We start from the raw sequence: 15,290 nt of genomic DNA, 5'->3' as shown, positions 1-15,290 counted from the left end.
AGATTAAGACACTCAATTACACCGATGCTCTAAGCTCACATCCAGAGACCTAACAGTACATGCAAAGAGTGAATGAAGCAAGGAAGGCACATCAAGAAATCATGAGTGCTGCCCTGACCTTGGTCAGGTTAAACGCTGCCGGCAAAGTATGGTGTCGCCTTGAAAAGTGATTGCTCTGTTCAAGGAGAGCCATGAACCAGACTGAACTGCTTTCCATTGTAAACATAAGCATTTATTATGAACGGCATTGTAATGGCATTTCTAGAGGTGCATTCAACAGGACACTGCATGGCTGCAGCCCGAGCATTGCAACTGGGCACACTGACAAGAAACACGAACGCAATTGGTAACACAATGCTTGAAAATCACCCTTTTAACACTCAAAATGCATTGAACAAACATGTTTTTTAGCTAAACCAATTTGCACAATTTGCCACTGAACTGATGCACATTTTCTGTAATATGGACCTGGGTTGGTATTGCACACCATTTTGCACTGGTGCAAAAACATTTGCATAAAAAAAAAAAACATTTAGCTCTAGGGAAAACAAATGCTGGTGATGGAAAGAATAGGTTTTCTGCACCGCGGCAATGTTTGTCCTATGCTAATTCGACTTGCACCAATGCAAAGTTTCTTTAGTATGGCCCCTATTTGCATTCAGTTATCAGTGTTCTCTTTTCAGAGAGCTTACACTTTGCAATTTCCCATCAGCTCGTCGCACAGCACACTGAACTTTGCCCTGCCTGTCGTTTTCTTCCCAATATATGAGAGTTCAAGAATGTCTGAATTGTGGGGACATCTTTTTTTAACCGAGTGGTAGTGGGCTCCATTCACAAATGATGCTATGGCGCAAATGAAGCAACCTGCTTTCACAACCTCTGTGCGTGCCCCAGCACAATCTCACCCAGAATATCTGAATGTGCACCTTACACAGCAGATGTGTTGTTGCACACACAGCAACGCCTGCCTAGCCCTGTGTGCCATAGCGCAAATCAGTGGGAGAAAGTGCCACCAGAATGTACACAATGGATGAGCTTTTGAATTTGAGAAAAGGTTTAGCATCAACATGTGGAAAAGGAGCAGGGATTGCACAATCCATCAGCTGGTAAATTCTGTCTCTTCAAGGTTTTTTTTTTTAATTAAAAAAAAAAGTTTTAAAGTAACAGTATGACCTGCTACTTTCCCAAATGGGGTCCTGTCCCTGAAAAGAGAAAACAAGCATGTGCCTTTTTAACAGTTCTCAACGACAGGCTCTTTCAGGAAACCGCATTGTGAAGTGGGCTGCCACTTTCTAAAGCATCCATAACTCTGCCACTGCATGCCATGCTCAAGATACCCACATCCATGACCATCGATATGGAATGTGAGTCTTGCAAACAAGGCCTACTTTTCATTTGGCATTTTTTTGAGTGGGTCTTAAAATTAAATGTAAACTGACCCTAGCCTGTTTGGGTGGGTGTGTGGTTGTCATTTATTTTGGCATATTTATCGGGATGACTAGAGTATGGTGTTACACAAATTATCATTTATTTATGATGCCAGTAGTTAAATTATGGTTGCGTTGTGAGTCATAACTTCCTAATTTGTGGAGTTTAGCTGTTTTGGGCTGCAACCGTAATGCCCTTTTAACAATATTTTCTTTATTGAATGTCACAGGTTGCTTAAGTTAAAATTAAGTATAGCTTCGCTTTACCACTTTTACACTTAATCATCACGCCCGTTTAATTTTGTTTGGAATAAGATACACTCTCATCCCTAAGGTAACATCTGGGCATGGCCTGAAGCCATGCCCAGGGGCCAATGTGCCTAGGAAATGGCTTTTGCCCATGGCCCAGGCACCCATGAGATAACCAATGTAGCCACAGTGCCCAGGCCTTTGTGAAGCCATTGGATTCCCTAATGGTCATGGCCTCCAATCATGCTTATAGGCTTATTTACGAAGGCTGTGATCTTTGTCATGGCCCAGACACCCCTGAGCCACACGAAATGCCCACTGGGCATGATATGCAGCCATGCCAATTGCACACTTATTCCAAAGAATGCTCTTTAATGTGGTGCAGGCAACCCACATCCACCCAATTTATGGAGGTCATAGTCAGGTAATCCAAAGAATCCACTGGTTATGGAAGTCAGTCATGCACATTGCCCACTTTCCCCAGGGCGAGGTCTTGGTCATAGCTCCGCCACTCCTGAGAATACATAGACCTCTTTGGGCATGACCTACAGCCATGCTCATTGGCCTCTTTGCCCATGGAATGTTGTTTACCATGGCTGGGCATGCCAAAGTCTCCCAATGTGGTCACTCAGTACACTAAATCTCACTTTGATCCTTGCTACCCTTACCATTTTGGCGTATTTATTTAGTAACTTCATATCTAAGCTTACCACTCTTCTAAATTAGTCTTTGGTCTGTTGTATTATTTTTAGCTAGTCTTTCTTTCTCGCCCATGTATCCTCCCAGCTGAGCCACACTAGCCAGCCTATAACAAAGGACAACATGCCCTGCACCTCCAGCCCTTTCATTCAACTTAAACCATATTGATTATTACACCAGTCCCAGAAAGGTCTCATCCAGAACAACACTAATCAACAGCATAACAAGGACTTGGACACACTACTCAAGTATGGAATCTGCAGCCAGCTGTTCATAACAAGATCCCAGATGCCATAACCCACACAGACCCTGCTGACTACAAACTATCTTCAGCTTGGCTACCACACAGGCTGCTTTGAAGAAGCATAATGAGAGTCCCTATGCATTCTGCAGTGAGCAGGCAGGTATGGATATATAATACTATGTAATCCACAGACAAGACTGTTTCCCCCATGCATAAATCCCTAATATCAACATGAACATGTGTCTAACACTACAAGTCTCCACTGTTACACATTCTGATATGCACCAATGCAATGTATCAAAGGCATAATCTGTGCATGCTACTATTGCACAATGCCCCCAAAACCTTAATAATAATATGTAATATATCAGTACACTACAATGAATGCATGTGTAAACATATGCTAACATCAAAGCACCTGTAACAACTACACAAACTAAAAACCTTAAAAAGCCATTCTATGAAGAGCCTAGCATACAAGGCCTACTGAATGACAATATTACCTGAAGAAACATATTATTTGAGTACTGCCTCAATCAACCAGGAACCTAGCGCTGCACATTAAATGAGAGTCAGGATTGTATCCAGCTTGACATTTTACAAGACACCTCTTTTAATAACATCATCATGCACCTTCCACATAGCATCATAAGAATGTCACGTATTCATGCTTTCTCGCATACCTATATACTAAGAAAATCACTGCAGTCACTTCCGGGTCAACATATGGAGTAGACTTCTCCACAGCACTACCAGTCTGTGACACACACCTGCTTTCTCTTCCTTACACTGCACTTATTTCGTTCTCCCTTCACAATTTATTGTTAGTATGGTAGATCTTTAATAAACACATATTATACTAAAACCTGCCAATAGCCTTGATAAAGTGCTATTTACAGAGGAAAACACATGGTGGAAACATTAGCATGACAAATAAAAACGATATAACGCAAGCACTGAAGTGTCGATCTTACATTATTCTCACACAACCTGCAGAAAGTTGGAGGGATGCTATTACCCACGCATGAGCTTTAGCTGCCATCAAAGTTCTAACAGCAATCATGCCTGCAGGCTTCAACAGCCGAACCCCACATGTCACCTCATCAGAATGGAGGACATGATTTAGCAGGAGGACCGTTATTATTGCCACTTCAGGTAAGGTACCAGGAACACTGGTTACAACCTCACCAGATTCGTGCCACTGATCATAAAGGATGTCTGACATCATCATCACAAATACCAGCATTTCCTAGGAAATCACAACAACAATATATTCACAGTACCAAAAAGACGTCCATCTAGACATGCTACATTCAGGCGGGTACAACCTTCCAAATGACAATGCCATCAACCCACCCCTTACCTCCTATTACAACCAAAACACCAACACCAAGGTACACACAGGAATGCACCCTAGGCACAACGAATGGCATGGCTGCAAAACTCCAGCAGGCAAGTGAAACGTGACAACCCTGAAATATCAGTTCCATGTGATAATATCCCCGCAAAAATTTCGTCATACAAAAATGGTACCGTTTGTTTGCTGTGATATTACCATATGGAACCCGTGGGGACACCCCGGCAACCACAATATTTGTTTACAGGGAATGGGGGGACACCCCTGCAACCCCAGCTCCCATTTACCCCATATATTGTCCCCATAAATAATGTTGCCTATGCCATTTCCCACCGACTATATGTATGGCGACATTATTTATGCAGATGATGTTACCTGATACAGAAATATCTGCGTCAAGACTACACTTGAAAAAATGCACTCAATTTCAGGACACAGACCCAACATCTATTTCTATCTTTTAGAAGCCAACGTTAACACACTCTTCATAGCTGGAACCTGACTGTTAGGAGACTATGGGGTGGTAGAAACCTCATCAATAATTGTTCTCGAATGTAAATCCTTTCTGGCTCGTTGCTTTACCCACTCCTTTTCCCTGTCCTGTCTACTAGCATACACACTTCAAGCATAAATCCCAGCGTTTGGTGACAGATTGATACAGCTGCGAACCTTTTAGTGGAGCAACGTTTTCGATTAGAACACTGCATCATAAGTGAGGTCTTTGTCTACAAAGTCTGAATCTCAATACACTAGTGAAAGGAACACCATAGTTAAGCAACACGTTGAACATAATTCTGTGCAATGAGGAGCTTATAATGGTCGTTCAGCCCCTTCCTCTGGGACACTACCTATTTATTATCTTCCTTAGCTTCTTAACATCAAATCTATCAATCAAGCTCAAGAAACCCTTGAATACAGTCAAAAGATGAAGTCTTGGATGGTAGGGACAGTATGAGATTGCAGGTCCATAATTCATCAGAACCACAAGGACCATTACACAGGTGAGTTTTTAGCTATTTCCTGAGATGGGTGTCCAGTGACCTGAAGTAGATAGGGAGAGTATTCCTGAATGAGTATTTAGCATTGTCCTGCCCCCTAAACCCATGTTCCTTTTCCTTGATTGCAGCAAGAATAAGGAAAAGAGATTGACAATCTTAGGTTTCCTGAATAACCTACTATGTATTTTTTTTGTTTATTTACTTATATATATATTTATTTTGTGGGAGTATTGTTCCATTTTACATGCATGAATTAATCACTTTAGTAAGTAAGAGGGAGAAGGGAAGGTAGTGAGGGGAAAGAATAGGGGCATCAGGGAGGCAGTGTAAAAGTCACATCACTAGTAGTGATACTAAAGGAACAGGAAACCTCTCCTGCTCCACCTTACTCCCTATTTAAAACTGATGCGGAATGGTGTCAATTGATACAAAAAGGTTTGCACAATAAACTATACAAAATCAGGACAACAATGCTTGAAAAAAGGGAGTCAACCATTGATGCTGGTAGGGTAGTAACTGAAGGATTCACGCGTGACCCGTCAGTTCCCCAGTTTTACTTTCATTCGATCACAGAAAGTGAACTGTTAAAAATTATAGAGCACATGAAACCATCACAGTGTAGAGGTGACGCCTGTTCTACTATGATTATAAAGACATGTCCACCGTGGATTATTAAAGCAGTTTGTACTTTTATAAATGGCTCTCCGAAGGCAAGTAGCTTTCCAACGAATCAAAAGCAACTATGGTCACCCCCATCTTAAATAAAATGGGATTACCAATGGACAATCCTCTAAATTTCCGACCCATCTCCAACACACCCTTTTACTTAAGATTTTGGATAGAGTGGCCTACAGTCAACTCGCAGAGCACTTAAACCTTCATACCATCCTCCGTCCAAATCAGTCGGGTTTTAGGAAGGAATATGGGACGGAAATTTCTCTTTTGGAACTGAAATCTAAATTAATGTGGGAATTGGATAGAAGTGGTCTCTCCCAGATTATCTCTTTAGATCAATCAGCGGCTTTTGATTTAGTTGAGCACTCAATCCTTATTCCAAGGCTACAGGAGGAGGCTAACCTCTCAGAGTCAGCAGCTCTGTGGATTGCCTCTTTCTTAGAGAATAGAAAAAGTAGAGTCTGCTCAGCTACTGCTGAAGGTAGCCCACTTTCCGTTCTTTATGGGGTCCCTCAAGGGGCAAGCTTGTCCCCATGTCTGTACAACTTGTTCATGGCCCCATTCTTCTTTATGCTACAGGAAGAGGGGGTTCTGTTCTCCAATTATGCAGACGAAACTCAATGTGTCATTAACTTAACGGGACACCACAAAAAGAATGAGGCGGAGGTTAATAGAGTTTTCACGCTAATTGAAAAATGGATGCTGGATAATTTTCTAGCTCTAAATCCCAGGAAGACAAAGCTGCTGGCTGATAGTTGGTAGTTCTAAGGCGATTAACAAGTTAAATCAAGACTATAGCACTTTCAAACTGGGTGATGACATCATCACACCCTTACCGAAAACTAAAATTCGAGAAGTAATACTGGACTCGACATTTTACTTTACTTTATTACATTTGTATGGCGCACTATAAACCCATAGGTGTGAGGGCGCAGACAAAGAAAAACATAGAAGAAAGGGGAGATAGAGAGGCTGAACGATCTTAATGGAGAGCAGTAACTGAAAAACCCGGGACAACTATTTGAAGAGGAAGGTTTTAATGCCCTTCTTGAATGTATTCAGGGATGATGAATTTCTCAGTTGGTCAGGCAGAGTGTTCCAAAGTGCCGGTGCTGCTGAGTGAAAAGCACCACATTGTGCCTTTTTGCCTTTGACTCTAAGCTGCTGCTATTAAGCATGATAGCTCATGTTTCATCAGTGGTGGCGGGGGTAGTCTATTACATCAGATTATTGGCTCATCTGAGGCCCATGATCTCGCAGGAAAGCGCTGTGACAATAGCTAGGGCAATTAAAGGTGCTAAATTGGACTATTGTTGCAGCCTCCTGCTTGGCATTAACCAAAGAGAACTGCACAGACTGTAGGTTGCCCAGAATTGGGCGGTCAGAGTAGTTCTCCGGCTTCCTAGGCAGTCACGTAACTGCGGCCAGGCGCTCATTACACTGGCTCCCTATTGAAGCCAGGATTAACTTTAGAGTACTAGTTATAGTCTTTAAATGCCGGCTCCAAATAATGCCTGCGTACTTACAACAGCACATACAACAGCACATAACTTTAAAGAGTAATTGAAGATCTCTGGGATCCGATTCATTAAATCAGATCACACAGCCAAGATGAAGACATCAAAGGCGGAAAAGGGAGCATTTAAAGTGAAGGCCCCCTCTCTGTGGAACAATCTTCCCATAAGTTTGAGAAGCCACTCCTCCCACCTATCTTTTAAGAAGGAATTGAAGACCTTTTTGTTTGCCTGACTTACTAAAAAATACGGACTTCTCCAAAAGCGCTGTTACAGGGGATAGCGGGAACATTTCCATGGAGCCTTATGATCTTTCTTTTTTTAAGGACGTCTTCCTTGTGCTGTATGTTTTTCTGTTGCCTGCACCTTTATGCCCAAGGGTCAATTGTGCGCATAACAAATGCAATGTAATGTAATGTAATGTAAGCTAAGGGTCAACTTTCCTGATGTTCTAACTACATACAGTGGCATGTGAGTCAGAAATATGTGTTTTGGGGACGAAGAAGGGGCAGTTCAGGGTCATTGAAGGTTAGCTTGAGCATGGGATGTCTCTGCCAACGGAGAGCTTTCAGTTTTTTCTGAAAGTGATGGTAGTTTTTCTGAAATTTGGTGATGTATCCTTTCCTCTTCCAGGGGATCTGAGGACAACTGCTTCTAAAGATATAAAGACCTTTGTTTGTTTATATCTGTTGATTTCTTTAGTGATATAGGATGGATATGATTGCCAGACATCCAAGGGTAACACACGCAGTTATTCTCTGCTTGGTGGTTAGCCAGTGCAGGGATTTCAGCCCTGAGTGGGCTCTATCACTCTTTAACAGGGTCAGGAGCACCACTTTTGGAGTGATTGCAGGAGTTTCAGCATATATGTTGGGAGACTTCATGTAGATGCAGTTGCTGTAGTCTAGATTCCAAAGGACCGAAGTTTGGATAGCTCCCACCCTGTGCATTAACTCAAGCATATGCAAGATTTGCCGGAGTTGAAACATTTGGTTCTCTGACTCTTCACCGTAGCTTGTATTTGCTCTTTAAAAAACAGATCAGAATAAAAATGGGTCGCCCTATGTTGTGTACTTTAAAAGAGGGTGTTAAATTGTCACCCATTTCTCCAGTTTAGCATTAGATTAGCACTACGAGTTGCATATAAAAAGAGCTGATGATCCGTATGCTCTCATGCTTTTTTAGCAAACTGATAAGTCACACAAATTGGAAGCAATAAGAATAAAATACGAGGAATTGACTTCAAAAGTGTGCTCCAAGTTTTAGTGTATGAGGAAAGTAGTGAGAGAGTATAGGGTGAGCCTTGCTCTTCTATCCCCTAACCTTTATAGGCGACACATCAGCACACTACCAGGGCTATTTACACACAACCAGGGATAAAGAGTTATTCTGTAGGGACATTTAATAAATTGTAGGGAACTAAGTTTGATGAATAATTTATTTAATAATTGTGTTCTGTCTTCTGATGTGTTAAAACCTCGGGTTGATTGACACAGGATGTGCTAACCCGTTGACTTTAGTTGTCATAAACCCATTTCTCCAGGCCAATGAAATGGGAGTGAAGAGGGTTTAACTGGAACTTAAAACCCCTAATTGGAGGGATCTGGATTATGATTAGCAGGGGTAAAACAGGGAACACATCTAAGCGCGGAAAACTAAAGGCCCCTGTTGAAATGCAACTGGTGTGAAATTCTAAGACTCTGGTAAGTTTTGAACTTTAAACTAGAGAATGTATTGGCAATAATCCTCCCAGCTTCGGATTCTGATCTTACCACATGCTGTAATAAGCCTCTCTGTGGCTATGACTCACTCTTTTCATGTTGTTTACCATTTCCCTAGGATATCCTCTAGAATACAGTTGTGCAGGTACAACTGGTACTTCCCTGCCAAACTCTTCGTATTAGTTCTTTTTCCCCTTAACCCTAGGAATTGTCCCACAAAAAGAGTTTCTCTCAGTTCAACCAAGAAAACCCTGAGAGAAAATCTGCATGTAAATGAGTCATTACTAAACATAGAGATTCTTTATTATAGCATGCGGGAAGTTTACAATCCGGTGATAGGATGATTATAGTTAATTATTTCTCTCGTTTATCGTTCATAACTAAAACATTCTTCTGACGAAATGGATTTCCCTTCCGCTCAGTTGCCCGAATGCTGCTCTCCACATGGAACTGGGACTTCACCCGATTGTGATGGAACCCACTCTTAGGCCAGCTTTTTACTAGGAGAGGATCTGGTGTATGCCATCCCTAACAAATGATAGAGAGGCACCGATTCAAGTCAAAGCCTTGCGTTGGCTTTGTCATGTAAACTCTATCTTGTTTGTATCAGGTTACACATTTTTGTGGACAAGCCCCCACACGATTAAAAAGCACATCTGTTGCGTGTCAAAAAGACAGCTGTGGATTATACCCTGAGGTTACTGATGGACACATGTAGTTTACTTTGTACAGGCCCGGAATACCGAGCATGCAAAACCGAACGAGGCTTTGAATCATTTGGACACGGCTAAACTGGCCATACCAGAAGGATTTTTTTTAAAGCTAAGATTTAATATGTTAAATGTGCCCACGTTTATTAATGGCTGATAACAAGGATTGATACTTTGTGCCCAGTTTGGGGATACATGTGTGAAGCGCCAGTTCATTTTCTGCTTTTATGCAATTGCTAAGGGGCACTGAGAGTTAAATATTTAAAACCTTTGCATATTTTTAAGAAAAGTCAAAATACTATTGATTAGGCAGTCATTCAATATGAATTGGGTGTTTCCTGTCATGCAGTACATTCACCATGCATGCCTAAATGATGTTCAATTGTATAAATAATGAATTTTAGTTGGATTGATGCAGAGTTTTAATGTTTTAAAATATTATTGCACTGATCATCATTTTAATGTTTTTATTTTTTTATAACAAGTACACTTGTCTATTATATTGCTTTTAAGTTATGCTTGGTTTGATGATGAAAACATTCTTTTGACCATAGGATTTTTTTTAGGAAGATCCATATCATCATCAGTGACCCCTGTTTCCTTAGAAGAAAAGGATAAATATTGCAAATGTTTTAGCGAGTGCATAAATATACAAGAAAGCACCAAGACAGTGTATGATCTCTGATATGTGGGGCTTAACCTGCCCTGTAGGACCTTGTCCCTGTGGCTTCTGGTTTGCATGTCAATTTATCACACACACTTTAGAGGTGGACCTAGGCCTTGACACCCTGTGGAAAGAAACCAACCTTTCCTACTCTAACACTCCATGAGCTGTTTACATGCTTGTTCGCCCTCGCTTGAAGACGCTTGCCCTTGCACGATGCAAACTGTAAAGGTCAGTACTGGTGAACATAGAAGTTGCATATGGACAAAGGAACTAGACACTCCATTGACACAGGTCATAAGGAGAATGATCTCTAATTAACAGTGTTACAATCTGTACGTCAGAGTGAAAGTGCATAACATATACTTGTTTAATATAAAGTCCCATTCTCATTCTCAGTCTGCGTGATGTGTTGGAATGATGCATATGAGTGGTACGAGAGGTTAACTCTCATCACATACCATTTTCAAGATTGTAATCTTCACTTACATTTGGGAGTTCCAGTTCTTTTTTTCTTTTTTTTCAAATAGTTGTGTTACCATAAGGTATATATTTCAGTTCCTCCAGAGCCGCTCATGCACATAAGTGAAGAGTGTATGCCCTCTGACAGACCGCACAGTAACACCCAGAGCCTTTTTGTTCATGCTCAATGTCTCCATGTCTCCAGACCAATATACAGAGACTCTTGTGTCACTTATTTCCAGGACAAGATGTGGTTTGTCCTCACATACCAGATCGCCTTTGCATTACCATACCGGCGTTGTAAAATCTGTAGTCTGGACAATCACGCTGTGTGCAGAGGTCTGTTTACTCACTCTACTGTTGGGAGGTGGAGCTGAAAATATAACAACCTTGAAACACTGCGGAGTCGAGTGGATCTGAGTGGCAGTCTGAGCAGTCACGCTGTGTGCAGAGGTCTGTTTATTCACTCTACTGTTGGGAGGCGGAGCAGAAGTTCAAACAACCCTGAAACATCATGTACCAGACTGGATCCAAGTGGCAGTCTGTGCAGTCCGGGTGAGTTGAGCGGAAGAGAGGCCACTGCGGAAGTACAAACATTGCTCTGAACGGCTGCTTGCTCTGGTAAGACCACAGGGCCAAACTGTTGTATTCCAGTCTGAAACTACTACCATCTTATAAACTATCAAAATGTGCACGGAATAGTGGGTGTGCAATCTTTATGATACGGGGCTATAGAAAAATTCAAATCAAACCCCCGCTGCACCAATTACTGTCAGGGGGAAGGAGGAGGGGCCAGGTGACGACACTGCAGTCAGGGAATACCCTGACCCTGACCCGACAGGCACTGAGAGTCATGGAAAAGCCCTTTCCAATGCTGTGTATGCTACGTGCAATCTCCTTTTGCAAGAACAAAGAGATATGAAGTTCATTTTGGCACGAGTAGATGACATCATCCTGGCTAATACACTCAACAAGAGGACAGCCTAACAATAAGGCTAATGAAGATCCAACACAGGATGCCACAGCCACAGGTAAAAATCCTATTGGTGCAACCTGATCATCAGCTACCTAACCAGAACATGAGAATGTGAGTGAAACCTGGTATTCAAGAATAGGAGCTAAGGGGCAAAAGGCGACATCACAGCCTCAACAAAATTCTTAGCTCGTGCAAGAGGTGTTGCTCCTTACAGAAGTTGCAACTTCAGATAGTAGCCGATTTCTATGTCGTTCCAACCTACTCCAAATGATACACCTGATTCCCGATTTAAGAAAACTCATGTTGAGAGATATCAAAAAAAGTGGAACTTCCAAGAATGGTAAGCAGCTCAAATTGAGCAATTCTGTCCTTTGTATCTCCTATTATTGTACAGACTCTGGTCTGTTACTCTGAATGCTTTGCACAGATGGGATTCCAGGTGCAGGTGAACACAGAGGTCTTTCACCTGATTCTGGAGAACCCGCAACACCAAAGACAAGGAGTTTGGGAAGAGAACACTAATGACGGCCAAGGAAGGCTGGCACAGAGCATCTACAATTGACCGAAGGAAACTGAAGCTAATGGGTTGAAATTCCTATTCTGAAACACCAGGGGTTTGAACTGCTTCATGGCCAATCTTGAAGGCCAACAAATTGTGAATAACACAGACATCTTTGTTCTACAAGGATAATAGGAGTGGCAATGATTATTAACTGGCATTTCTCTCCTTACGCAACCAGCAAAACAAGGAAGAGAAGGTTGCCTACATGGCAGCTTGTGTATAGGAGCGAGAGTCCAGCTTGAGATTACACCTTATATGAACAGTACCCATTCAGAATACTTTATGGCAGCTGTGATTGGCAGATTTCCTACAACACACAGTAAGACATTGATTGTTACATGATAAGACATCCTTTCCTCTCTCACTCCCACACCACATCTTACAACAACACCTCTGGAGCCTCCCTTGACTCCTCCACCACTTCTCTCTTCTCTCACTCCCATCACACCTGATGAAGTCACCAGACAAGTCCGGTCTAGGGAGGCCTCATCCAAACACGTTGACCCCTGGCCCTCCAAAACCATTAAGGACAACATTGACTCTTTCTCTCCAGCCTTGGCTGATCTCTGCAATCTCTCTTTTGCCAGTGGAGTTTTCCCAACTTCTCCTGAGCACTGCCTTGTGCAGCCTCTGCTTAAGAAACCTTTGGCCGCCACCTCCATTCTGGCAAACTACTGCCCCATCTCTATCACCCCTTTCCTGGGCAAATTCCTGGAGAAGCTGCCCATCTCCCAGCTCACCCTCCACACTGAATCTGCTGATTGCCTCCACGACCATCAGTCTGCCTTTAAAGGCATGGAAACTGTTCTTCTGAATGCACGTGAAGACCTGCTCTCAAATTGTGACACTTACACCCTCTCTATCCTCATTCTTCTTGACCTCTCCTCTGCCTTTGACACGGTAAACCACAATATCCTGATCGCATGTCTCCATGACACCCTGGGAATCACAGGTTAGGCTCTGGCATGGTTAACCTCCTTCCTTTCCGAACGCCCATTCCATGTGGAACTTGAAATGAAATGAAATTATATTTTATTTATATCACGCTCCTACACAAGTGTTTCAGAGCGCAAAGGACCTGGGTCCTTCCTCTACAAAGACTCTTTCAAAATGTGGCGTCCCCCATGGATCTAACCTGTGCCCCTGGTTCTTCAATGTCTACATGGCTGCCCTGGCACGTGTGATTGGCACTTTCTACTTCCAGTGTTATGTCATGGTATACTGCAAACGACCTATGCCTCAATGCCAGTAAAACTGAGAACATTTGCATCAGGACTCCTGCTCCCACCCTCAAACTCTCACCCTGGCCGGCCTCCCTTGGCTCTGCACACACACCCACCTGCGAGAAAAAAAAAAAACCTTGGGGTTATTTTCGACTCCACTCTCTCCTTCTGCACTCACATTTTGGACATTTGCAATAAAGTCCAACTACCATCTGCACCTCCTCAGGGGTACTCTTCCCTTTCTCACCTTTCCCCAGTGGCTCACTGTCTCCAGATCCCTAGTTTTACCTTGGCTGGACTACTGCAACAGCCTCTTTCTCAACCTCTCTGCCTCTGCTATGCGCCCTTTGCAACTCATCCAGAACAGAAACACAAGACTTATCCTTAGCCTCAAGCCCAGGGACCACATCTCTCTGGGGCTGAAATTCCTCCACTGACTCACCGTGGTTGCAAGGATCAAGTTCAAGATCCTCTGCATTGTCCACAAGGATTTCAGGGGACCGAGACCTACCTATATGCAACAGTACCTACCTAAATACTGTCCTTCCCGAGCCCTCTGCTCATCTACCTTCAACCTTCTGTGAGAGAGCCGGTTCTCCAGCAGAGATTTGGAGGGAGATCTTTATCCTCAGCAGGGGCCTCCCTCTGAAGCAGTCTCCCTGCCGCCCTTCATCTTGAGCTTGATCTCCTTAAGTTCTGGAAACTCCTTAAGACATTCCTTTTATCCTCTTACTTCTCTCTCCCTCTACCCTACTAACCTCTCTCTCCGCTCGATCCCTCTCCCTCTCCTTTTCCACACAGCCTGCTGTGTGTGCTTCAGAGGCCACTGGGTGTGCTTCAGAGTCTCACAGGTCCCTGGCACCCTCGCCAGTCCTATCACACTTGCCTCTGGGCCTGCACTTGCCTCATCGCTACTGCACCTGATAATTGACCCATGAGAGTGGCATCTCTCCAAGTTTCTTACTGACTAGGCGCACTTGGACTCCCTCCTGCACATGCCCCCCTCCCCCTTTCTCTGCACTGTCTGTGCGCTTGCACAATGTGAATTTAGCATGCATTTGATGATCGTCTATTTTCCCTGTCTCCCCTCCTTTCATGATGGCACCTAACTGCATTTGGTAAAACCACTGAATTGTCATCAGACCTATTTGCTGTTATCTACACTGTTAACTCATTTATATGCACTTACTCTGCCTGTGCAGACTTGTATCATTCAGACATTCAAGGGCTCTGAATGACTGTGCCCCCCTCCTTATTCCGTCCTTGAGCACTTTGAAACACTTGTCGTCTGTATAGGCACTTTACAAATAAACATTACCATACCATATGATCCCCCAGAGAAATTGTACTACCTTGGAGTTGCTTGGAAAAATAGATAAGATGCTTAAATCATTGTGTAGGAAGGATAAGGTGGGTGAAAGAGCTGCTATAATAGCAGGCGATTTCAATGCCGACTGTGCCCCTCTGGAAGAAATGGAGCTCTGTGCTGGAGGAGATGGTTAGGAGAGAAATGGGTGATTGCACTCAGTGCCTTTGAAGTGTACCTGATAGAGCCTTGTGATGTATCTGATATCTGGAACTTCACCACATGCAGGGCTAGAGGACAATCCTTGTGCCTAGATGCGATCTTCAGGTCTACTAATCTTGAGGTGCGGAGTTCTATATGTGGGATCAAATTTAACGATGTAAGTGATCATGCTACACTCTCAGCCCTGATAGAACATCAGAGGATGGTGAATAGGAAGCCATTGACGACCTTAGCCACAGTCAACTACAGGTAAATAGAATACAGTAGACTGCCTCAAACAT

At 43.0% G+C, this 15,290-nt stretch overlaps 1 protein-coding gene across 1 annotated transcript in view; it reads right to left on the bottom strand.

The window, feature by feature from the left end:
* CLSTN2 (calsyntenin 2) overlaps positions 1–15,290 on the bottom strand; it is a 3,665,407-nt gene that overhangs the window by 701,970 nt on the left and 2,948,147 nt on the right. The window lies entirely within an intron of this gene.

The sequence above is a fragment of the Ambystoma mexicanum genome, chromosome 10 (assembly GCF_040938575.1).
Source record: "Ambystoma mexicanum isolate Mex_15411 chromosome 10, UKY_AmexF1_1, whole genome shotgun sequence".
Taxonomy (NCBI): Eukaryota; Metazoa; Chordata; class Amphibia; order Caudata; family Ambystomatidae; genus Ambystoma; species Ambystoma mexicanum.
Note: the sequence above shows the minus strand (reverse complement) of the source record. Positions and strands in the feature narration are given on the sequence as shown.